Below are 8,791 nucleotides of genomic sequence, written 5' to 3'. Positions count from 1 at the left end.
GTCAGTCATGACTGTGTTTCCCATGGTTCTTCATGTAACCAAACAATCAGCCCTGGATTACCTGAGTGTGCTTCAGCGTTTTGAATGAATACTGTCAAAATGTGTGAAGTCAAGATTAATATTTATACTTGAAATTTGTTACCTTTACACCATACACAAAAATATATTTATATTGGGTTGGTCAAACTGTTAGTTCAAGCTTTTCCATAGCATCTTATGGGAAAACCCAAATGAAATTTTGGGCCAACCCAATATTTATTGCAGATTTCGCTTTGCTTTCAAATACATCTCTCTGGACCCTTTGATTTCCCTCCCCTACTTTTCACTGCATATCTCACTCCTGCTCTGAGGGGATGACCAAATTTTCTCATCTCTGTAGTCAGGAGTAAGACATTCAGACATTCATTCTGATAGTTCCTACCTAGCACATTCATTTAGCACCAACAATCTGCTGTTCTGTATTAGCTTGTCCTGTGAATACATATACTATAGATATCTAGAGGGTAAAGCTGTGGAGGACTCAATCTTCTTATACTCTGTTTTCTTTAATGGGCTATCTCAGTTCCTATGAGCAGTAATTGATAAACATTTGTTGATTGGTTAATATCAGTTAAGATCTTAATTTATCTTGGAGAACATCTGTCTGAGAACCAGTTCTGGGTATGGTACCCAGAACTTTTCCTGTGGACAGATGGGAAGTGGCTTCCTTAGACCAGAAGGTACTAAGATGAAACCTGCAGCTTTTCTTTAAGGCAGTGAATTATACTTCTTTTAACAGAGGGTATTGGGGGACTAGCAAAAAAACAAAAACAAAGACAACTGAAGGAGTAATTGTCAGAGGACAGGTTGAGCCCAATTACTAGAAATCTACTATGTCAAGAGTTCTGTTTTTTTCTCAAGCACTTTTTGAAATGTCCATAGGTAACAACTGAAGCAAAGGCTTGAGAATTGTCTAGAGTAGATTACTGTAATGCTTAAGAGACTTTGTGAATTAATCAAATTGCATTAAGTATTTACATTTCCAAGATATCATCAAAGTGTGCTTCTTTGATGACTTTTTTTTTTTTTTGGCTTGGTTAACTTGTGACTTCTAATGAAGGAGGAGATTGCTGATTAATGTTTCTAAATAAAATTCAAGGTAATGGGGTGGAAATTTAATAACACCAGTAATTTTCACTCCTGATAGCAAGCTGAATTGTGATTAATGAACCTGCTGAGTAATGACAATCTGTTGTGTTTAAAGAACTGTATTTGTAGATGGTAATTCTGTGTTAACAACTGGCCACAGCATTTTTTAAAGTGAATTTCTACCTGTAACTTAGCAATAAAGAGAATTTTTGCTTGATGATAGGATTTCTGAATTTTACTGAGGGCATTTCTTCCCCTTTTCAATTCACAATAGAGATGAAAAGTACTAAAACAGAACTTGGCTGACCCATGGCTTGTTATTCGTTGCCTACCTAAAGCATTCATTGTTTTTCTTGAATATTTATTCAGCTGTGACACTTACGTATTTTCACTTAACAGCATTAAAGCTGATAAACTTGAGTCAGAATTCTTTCCATTTCTAAAGGAGTTTACATAGTGATATATGTAGTTTGGATAAAAATTTCTTTTGTATAACAAACATATTATGGTATTATTCTAGAAGTTCATATATTATGTGATCAGGGAAACTCCTATTAAATGTAAATAGGAAAACTAGAGTCATAATTCTGCTGATTTTATCCCCCCCGACTCTAATTTCTAGAATTTAAAAGACTGTATAAATCACAAAGTCCTTTCTCACTTCCTGCACACTGTCTGTCTTCTATCCACTCCTACTCCAATCCACTCCACAAAGGGTCCAGGGCACATGACCACGAAAGAATGTTTGCATGACGTAAAAATGAACACCCCAGGGAATAGAATAGGATACCAAAGTCACGGAGACAGTGACTGCAGACAGGGGATAGCAGAGATGGTTCCAGGAGGTCATTCAGTGCCTGCTGGAGGTGTTTCTATGTCGGCAATGACTGAGTTCTTTCCTCCTGTCAGTCTGTGCCCCCAGTCATTGGGAACCTCAAGAAGTTTAGTTTCTTCAAATTCAGTGCCTTTACCTGAGTCCAATCAAGCGTGTATTATACATGGAGCTCAGTCAGCCGCTTCATCTTTGGGCTGCTGCTTCTCCAGCGGTCACATTCCCACCTCCTCTCGCCGTCCTTCCTGCCCTGCGGTCTCCCTTCCACCCCCCTGCCCCCAGTAGAGTCTGGTTTTGATTGTCCAGTCTCAGTTGAGCAGGAACCTGAACTCCAGCATTCTCACCTATTGGCCAACATCCTGACTCAGATTTAGATTCCATTTGGCCTTAACAGAATCACATACTTGCTGGATTCCATTGTGTGTTATTTCCTTTGTTCTATTTAGGAACTTTTCTGTTTGTTTGTTTGCTTTCTTTGTCACACCATGCATTGCATATGGGATCTTAGTTCCTCAACCAGGGATTGAACCTATGCCCTCGCAGTATGAACTCAGAGTCCTAACCACTGAACTGCCAGGGAACTCTTCGGGTTTTTTTTTCAATGATGTATAGTTGATTATTGGTTTTGGGTGTAAAACATAGTGATTCCATTTTTTAAATAAATTACACTCCATTTAAAGTTATTATAAGACATTGGCTATATCCCCTGTGCTGTACAATATATCCTTGCCGCTTGTTTATTTTTTATATTCTCTCATATATACACATTCAAGTATCCCCTTCCACTTGAGCAAGACGACCAGCAAGACAACCGCTTGAGCAAAACGACCAACATTTATAATGTTACCTAAAAAAGTCTGTTCTCACCCTGCACGGTGCTGCCCTGCCAGCTCTTGTTCCCAGACTGAGGTCCAGCCCCCTTTGCCGGCATTCTCTGCTCCTTGCAGAAACAGAAATGCTGCCAGCATGTCCAACAAGCTGCTTTACAAAGCCACTGACTTCAGCCTGGCTGCCTGGGGACACAGAGCCCTGGGCCTCACAGAGAATGAGAAGCCACGCCCAATATACGTGCAGGAGATGTCTTCCGCCTCCGAGTCACTGAAGGGGGCCATGTTGCTGTCCGCCTGCCCGTGACCGTGGAGACAGCTGTCCTCAGTGAGACCCACGTCAGTCTGGGTGGTGAGGTGCAGTGGTCCAGCTGCAATATCTTCTCCACCCAGGACCACGCAACAGCTGCCATTGCCAAGGCTGGCATTCCGTGCCCGGAAGAGTGACATGGGTGAGGAGTGTCTGTGGTGCATCCAGCAGATGCTGTGCTTCAGGGATGTGCCCTTGAACATGATGCTGGACAACGGTGCTGACCTCACCAACTGCATCCACACCCAGTACCTGCAGTCTGACATCTGAGGCATCTCTGAAGAGACCACAGCGGGGGTCCCCAGCCTGTATAAAAGGATGGTCAGTGGGGTCCTGAAGGTGCCTGCTGTCAACGTCGGTGACTCCTGATGTGATGAATGCGGGTAAGACGGCGGTGGTAGTGGGCTGTGCCAACGAGGGCAAGGGCTGTGCCTAGGCCATAAGGGATTTGGGGGCCCGATTCATCATAGGGGAGATGGACTCCATCAGTGCGCTTTAGGCTGCCACGGAGGGGTGTGAGGTGACCACCATGGATGAGACCCATCAGGAGGGCAGCATTTTGTCACCACTATGGGCTGTACCAATATCGTCCATCAATCCACACTTTGAACACATGAAAGATGATGCCACTGTGTGTAAATCAGATGCTTTAACATGGAGAGTGATATCAGGTGCCTGAATGAGAATGCTGTGGAGAAGGCAAACATCAAGCCCCAGATGGACTTGTTGAAGAATGGGCACTGATCATCGGGCTGGCAAAGGGCCAGCTGGTCTACCAGGGCTGCGCCATGGGCCACCCCAGCTTCATGATGAGTGACTCCTTCATCAACCAGGTGCTGGTGAAGATTGAGCTGTGGACCCACCCAGATAAGTACCCTGTGGAGGTCTACTTCCTGCCCAAGAACCTGGATAAAGCAGTGGCTAAAGCCCCCGTGGGCAAGCTGAATGTGAAAATGACCAAGCTGACTTGAGAAGCAGGCCCAGTACCTGGGCATGTCCCATGATGGCCCCTTCCAGCCTGACCACTAAGAGCCAAGCCTGCCCTTTGCTTGCCAGTTGCTGTCCTTTCCTGGGTCCCACCTCTCCTGCAAGCAGCTCAGGCTCTCCGTCCCATCTGACTCTTTGCGGCCCTATGGACTGTAGCCCTCCAGACTCCTCTGTCCACAGGATTTTCCAGAATACTGGAGTGGATTGCCATTTCCTCTTCCAAGGGATCTTCCCCACCCAGGGATGGAACTCACACCTCTGGCATCTCCTGCATTGGCAGGCGGAGTCACCTGGGAAGCTCCCTACCTTTCCTCCCCAAGAGCAAAAATGCCACCACCTTTGAAATTGGTTCAGTAATGCCCCCCCCCCCCCCCCGACTCCCTAGGGCTAGTTGCTCAGTCTTTGGCCTCCGCGGCATCCCTCATGCTGTCCCAAGTGTGGCGGGGGATTGAAAAGTCCTCCCTCAAGCCCTGGTCGTGATGGAGGTATATAGATGTTACCCACAGGGAAAGAGCCTGGAGCTCAGGGGTTTCTGAACTGCCCACTCAGTCAGTCCTTCCTTAGGCGGGAAGTTGGCAGTGGTCGGCACACTGCCCATGCACTTTACCATCCAGGCCCTCGCTTGGCCTCTGGACTTTAGACCCATGTTCTTGATGACAAGTTCATTGGTTCCTCAGCCCATGACAGGGAAGAAGGGGATTTGTCAAAGGGTGGGGAGGAACTCTTGGAGTTTGAATGCTCCTGAGAGCCTGGCTTAGTGCTTGGCATTCTCTTAAACCTCAGAGCAAAGAGACTGGTAGTTTTAGTTCCTATTTTCAGGGGTTGGAATGTACTGTTAAGCAAGAGAGGACAAGAAAAGTGACAGCCAGAGGCTCAGAGGAGCTAGAGAAACTTATAAGCACATTGTAACTTGATAATTCCCACCACAACTCTGGATCAAAAAGAGATTCATTTGGTTTATAATGATAAAATTGAGCAAGAAGGTGGGTTAATAAAGATTTTGGTGCCTAAATAAAAAAAGACTCCCTGATGGTTTAGTAGTTGGAGTCCACTTGCCAGTGCAGGGGATGAGTTCCATCCCTACTTCTGGAAGATTCCATATGGTGTGGGGCAGCTGGGCAACTAAGCACGTGCCCTGCAATGAGAAGCCACCACAATGAGGAGCCCAAGCACTGCAACTAGAGAGTGGCTCCTGCTTGCCGCAACTAGAGAAAGCCCATGCACACCATCAAAGACCCAGCGCGGCCAAAAAATTAAAAAAAAATTTTTCTTTTTCTTTTTTAATTAAACAAAAAACTCCATGCACTTTTCTGGGGAAAAGATGAGCATAACACATACTCTACAAGGCACTCTAAGTGCCCCTCACCTATTACCTCTTAGGATTGGAATCCCAGTGGAATTCTTATTGTTTGCGACAATTGTCTTAGACACCCATGGAGGCAGGATGAGGCATCATACTAAACTACATTCCAGGGGTTCTCCCAGCCCCCAAGAATGAAACAGGTCATTTATGCCTCTCCTTTCTTCTATGACTCCAGAGGTTCACTTTCCATCACGCTGTACAATAAAATCAACTGACTATTTCTTAGAAAATGCTACCTATTTTCACTAGTCTGAAGTTGCCAGCACGTTATAAAACCATCAGAAGACCCAGAGAAAATATCCAGTTATCCCAGAGATTACTTTTCAATTATTTGAGAAAATCTTTCTGCCCAGGATTCAGGTTCTGCCTTAAAAAAAAAATTCTGAAAATCTAATGCTCTTCATCTATGGTGCTTTTTTCAGACACCCCTAAGTTTATCATACAACTAAATAAGACTGGTTCTTCACTGTACAAAATAATTTAACAAAGAAGTAAATGCTTTCACTATAGTTTTTTATTGCCATTGGTAACAATTTATTTTAAATGACTCCAAGTTTACTAACAACAAAAGAACATTTTGGAAATGAGTAATTGTGCTTCTTCAAAACCTGGCGTTTCTACTTGAAGGCTTTGTGAAATCATTTTTTGATAGACTTTATTTTTCGAACTGTTTTAGGTTTACAGCAAAACTGAGCAGAAAATACCCCTTACCTTATACCCCTGGCCCCTATGAGGACAGCCTCCCTTTCTGTCAACATCCCCCAACACAGAGGTACCTGTGTTACAATCAGTGAACCAATACAGACACATTATTATTGCCCCAAGTCCACAGTTTATATTAGGGTTCACTCTTTGTGTTCTACATAATAATGTAGTTTCAGTAAGTGTACATTGACATCATTAGCGTATCATACAGAAGTGTTCCGGGGCTTCCCTGGTGGCTAAGTGGTAAAGAATCTGCCTGCAGTGCAGGAGACGTGGGTTCAATACCTGGGTCAGGAGGATCACCTGGAGGAGGGCATGGCAACCCATCCCAGTATTCTTGCCTGGAGAATCCCGTAGACAGAGGAGCCTGGTGAGCTACAGTCCATAGGGTCTCAGAGAGTTGGACACAGCTGAAATAACTGAGCATGCACACACAAAAGAGTCCCATTGCCCTTAAAATTCTCTGTGCTCCACCTATTCATCCCTCTCTCCCCAGTGAAACAATTTTTTAGTAAACTTACTATCCTGAGGTTTATATAAAAACTGAAAAACATTATTTCAGCTGGAATTAATGCTAACCACATTGATTAAAGCAAAAATAAAACATCAACTTCATTAACCTGAAATGACTTCACTCTGTCTGTATAATGTGTATTTAAGAGGAAAAAGGATGCATAGTTTTGTCCAGTTATCTTATCAAACATTAATGATTATGAACTAAATCTTCTGACCAAAATGATGAACCAGGAAGGGGGGATTTTAAATCTTGCAGCAAACCAGGTACCTTGAGCTAAATCAAAGACAAGAAAGCTGTCAGCCATGCTGTCAAGTTTAAGGAAGAAAATTCACACACAGGATAGCTTTGGGAGAGCAGCCTACAGCTCAGACTTCCCACATCATCCTCTGCCCTCAACTGTGAAGTGACTAGTGCTTCAGACCAGAATTAGCTTAGGACTCTCAGCATCTCAGCCTGCTGTACAAAGTACTTATGCCTGCATTTCCACCTGCATGTCCCCATTTGTATCTATGTAAAACCAGAACTCTGATTTATAATCCTTTGTGTAGCAACTGAAAAATCTCTTGACTGTCCTGAAAACTTTCATACAATTCATCATCATTAAATAGAAATCCTCATATGTGTTCTTGTATGTAAATGTCTATGATGTAGAAGAGTAAAGTAGTCCCTTTCCTGGCATTAGAGCTAAGGAAAGTGTGGACACACTTAGCAGAGATGTTACAGGGGAGTTGAAGCATCAAATGAATGATTGGGCCAGGTGATCCTTAAAGAGGTTTTCAATCCTGACTTTTGTGATCTCACCGAAAGAACAGAGAGCTATGCCAAGCCTTTTATCAACCAACCAACAAAAAGTCTTTTTCTAACATATTTTAAGCATTCTAGAATGATCCCTTCCCATTTTCAGTATGAGCATCAGTATCAACAACCTAGTAAATGACCCATTATCTCATGTTCCTACCTTTAATCATTTGAACTGGAAAGTAGCTATAAATTGAAAATTAACTGAATGGAGCAGTCAGCAGCTGTATTTTACCAATTTTTGAAATGGACTAGACTACCTATAATCAAGCTTAGGAAACAAGAATGTAGGCTACTTTGAGAAAAAAAAAATAGAAAAACTTTATGACTCAAAGATCCAAACTAAAAAATAGCTGGTGTTTAGATGAAAGGAGCTAATTATTGTGGGGTTATTTTAGTAGAGTTGATTATTAAGGAAACACTTTAAAACCACCAGAGAGGCATATCCAGGAAGAACAATTTGGGAGGAAGATCACCAGACTGTCTTGGAATATTACTATAACATTCCTCCCAGTGTTGACGGCAACAGCATTAGCAACATGTATACTTTTCAAATTTTAAAGATAATCTTCTTGGGGTTTCCCTGGTGGTCCAGAGGTTAAGACTTCACTTTCCAATGAAGAAGGGGGTGTTGTATATGTTCAATCCCTGGTCAGGGAGCTAAGATCACACATGCTTCTCCAGCAAAAAAAACTAAAACATAAAACAGAAGCAATGTTGTAACAAATTCAATAAAGACTTTAAAAATGGTCTACATAAAAAAAAATCTTAAAAAAAAAAAAAACAAAGATAATCTGGTCATCCCAAAGTGAGTATGTCAGCCATCACTATCATTATGTATAAGTACATTAACCAAAAGTTTTATTTCTTTTGTAAAAAGTGTATAGAAACCAAAGGATAGTCATGTCTCCTGCAACAACTACCTGGCCTGCATCTGCCTTTCTTCATTGCCCACCCCTCCCCTTACACATTAGCCCTATTCCTTTTGTCAATTTAAAAGCATTGCTCTAATAAATTCTCTCTTCTCTTTCCTGTGTGCCAACTTGCCACTCTATAGACTTATTCATCAATATATAAAGACATGTTGTCAGGGACTACCTTGGTCATCCGGCAGTTAAGATTCCATGCTTCCACTGCAGAGGGCATGGGTTTGATCCCTGGTCAGGGTACTAAGACCCCACATGCCAAGAGGTACAGTAAAAAACAAAACAAAACAAAGTATCATTGCACCATCCTTTTTTTTGATACCCATCCTTTAAGAACCCTTTCTTGACCCTGTTTCTGCCATGCCTTTCTTTTTACAGGACACTCCATGAACTAATTC

At 42.6% G+C, this 8,791-nt stretch overlaps 1 pseudogene; it reads left to right on the top strand.

Annotated features, from left to right (window-relative positions):
• The first annotated feature begins 2,926 nt into the window (after positions 1–2,926).
• On the top strand, positions 2,927–4,126 carry LOC110134065 (adenosylhomocysteinase pseudogene; annotated as a pseudogene).
• The last annotated feature ends 4,665 nt before the right edge of the window (positions 4,127–8,791 follow it).

Source organism: Odocoileus virginianus, chromosome 7 (genome assembly GCF_023699985.2).
Source record: "Odocoileus virginianus isolate 20LAN1187 ecotype Illinois chromosome 7, Ovbor_1.2, whole genome shotgun sequence".
In the NCBI taxonomy this organism is placed as follows: domain Eukaryota; kingdom Metazoa; phylum Chordata; class Mammalia; order Artiodactyla; family Cervidae; genus Odocoileus; species Odocoileus virginianus.
Note: the sequence above shows the minus strand (reverse complement) of the source record. Positions and strands in the feature narration are given on the sequence as shown.